The 2526-nt window shown below is 33.0% G+C and overlaps 1 non-coding gene across 1 annotated transcript; it reads right to left on the bottom strand.

Annotated features, from left to right (window-relative positions):
• Nucleotides 1-550: 550 nt before the first annotated feature.
• On the bottom strand, nucleotides 551-678 carry LOC140143896 (small nucleolar RNA SNORA72). Its single transcript, XR_011857809.1, has one exon. It is a non-coding gene; the product is annotated as a small nucleolar RNA SNORA72 (small nucleolar RNA).
• Between the last annotated feature and the right edge of the window lie 1848 nt (nucleotides 679-2526).

The following is a 2526-nucleotide window of genomic DNA, read 5'->3' as shown; positions in this document are numbered from 1 at the left end:
CAGCCTACTACTGAAGATACTTTTATTCTCAAACTCTAATATCTACTATAAATACTCACACCCCGATTTTTACTTGGGAGTTTTTATTCACCCTTTGAAATCTACTTTGGAACGTTTTGTACTCACAGCCTGCTATCTACTCTACATATTTTTATACTCATGCTTTGCTGTCTACTGTGGATATATATACACTGACACCTTATCATCTACTTAAGATTCTTTTATACGCACACCCTGCCATCTACTTTAGCTCGTTTTACACTCATACCCTACTATCTGAATATACTTTTATACTCACACTTTGCTATCTACTGTAGATAGTTTTATATCACACTCTCCTATCTACTGAAGATACTTTTATTCCCACACACTGGTATCTGCTATATATAGGCCTACTGTCATACTCATAACCTGATATCTACTGTTGATAGTTTTATTCATACTTTGCTATCTACTTTAGAAAGGTTTTTACTCACACACTATCTACTGTAGATAGTTTTATGTTCACATTTTGCACCAGCTATCTACTGTCGATAGTTTTATACTCAATAATTATTGCGAATATTCGCAATAATTATTGCGAATATTCGCAATAATTATTGCGAATATTCGCAATAACATTGCGAATATTCGCAATAACATTGCGAATATTCGCAATAACATTGCGAATATTCGCAATATTTATTGCGAATATTCGCAATAACATTGCGAATATTCGCAATAATTGCGAATATGCGAATATTCGCAATTAATATTGCGAATATTCGCAATAACATTGCGAATATTCGCAATAATTATTGCGAATATTCGCAATATATCACACCACCAGTTTGATTATGTAGGCCTACTTATTAATGCAATCGGTGTTTCATGCTTCGGCGTCACGGTTCTATAACTTTATAGATAGTTTGATACTCACACTTTATTACCTACTGAAGATAGTTTTATACTTGCATGTTGCAATCTACTGAAGATACTTTTATTCTCAAACCCTGATATCTACTCTAGATATGTCATCTACATCAGATTCTTTAATACGCATACCCTGTCATCTACTTTAGCTCGTTTTACACTCATACCCTGCTATCTACTGAAGATACATTAATACTCAAACTTTGCTATCTACTCTAGATAGTTTTATAATTACGTCCTCTAATCTACTGAAGATACTTTTATACTCACAGCCTACTACTGAAGATACTTTTATTCTCAAACTCTAATATCTACTATAAATACTCACACCCCGATTTTTACTTGTTGGGAGTTTTATTCACCCTTTGAAATCTACTTTAGAACGTTTTGTACTCACACCTGCTATCTACTCTACATATTTTTATACTCATGCTTTGCTGTCTACTGTAGATATATTTACACGGACACCTTGTCATCTACTTAAGATTCTTTTATTCGCACACCCTGCCATCTACTTTAGCTCGTTTTACACTCATACCCTGCTATCTTCTGAATATACTTTTATACTCACACTTTGCTATCTACTCTAGATAGTTTAATAATCACACCTACTATCTACTGAAGATACTTTTATTCCCACACACTGATATCTGCTATATATAGGCCTACTGTCATACTCATAACCTGATATCTACTGTTGATAGTTTTATTCACACTTTGCTATCTACTTTAGAAAGGTTTTACTCACACATTATCTACTCTAGATAGTTTTATGTTCACACTTTGCACCAGCTATCTACTGTCGATAGTTTTATACTCAATAATTATTGCGAATATTCGCAATAATTATTGCGAATATTCGCAATAATTATTGCGAATATTCATAATAATTATGCGAATATTCGCAATAACATTGCGAATATTCGCAATAACATTGCGAATATTCGCAATAATTATTGCGAATATTCGCAATAACATTGCGAATATTTGCAATAATTATTGCGAATATTCGCAATAACATTGCGAATATTCGCAATAACATTGCGAATATTCGCAATAATCACACCACCAGTTTGATTATGTAGGCCTACTTATTAATGCAATCGGTGTTTCATGCTTCGGCGTCACGGTTCTATAACTTTATAGATAGTTTGATACTCACACTTTATTACCTACTGAAGATAGTTTTATACTTGCATGTTGCAATCTACTGAAGATACTTTTATTCTCAAACCCTGATATCTACTCTAGATATGTCATCTACATCAGATTCTTTAATACGCATACCCTGTCATCTACTTTAGCTCGTTTTACACTCATACCCTGCTATCTACTGAAGATACATTAATACTCAAACTTTGCTATCTACTCTAGATAGTTTTATAATTACGTCCTCTAATCTACTGAAGATACTTTTATACTCACAGCCTACTACTGAAGATACTTTTATTCTCAAACTCTAATATCTACTATAAATACTCACACCCCGATTTTTACTTGTTGGGAGTTTTATTCACCCTTTGAAATCTACTTTAGAACGTTTTGTACTCACACCCTGCTATCTACTCTACATATTTTTATACTCATGCTTTGCTGTCTACTGTAGATATATTT

The sequence above is a fragment of the Amphiura filiformis genome, unplaced genomic scaffold (assembly GCF_039555335.1).
Source record: "Amphiura filiformis unplaced genomic scaffold, Afil_fr2py scaffold_31, whole genome shotgun sequence".
NCBI lineage: Eukaryota > Metazoa > Echinodermata > Ophiuroidea > Amphilepidida > Amphiuridae > Amphiura > Amphiura filiformis.
The sequence above is the reverse complement of the archived record's forward strand: the minus strand, read 5'-3'. Positions and strand labels throughout refer to the sequence as shown.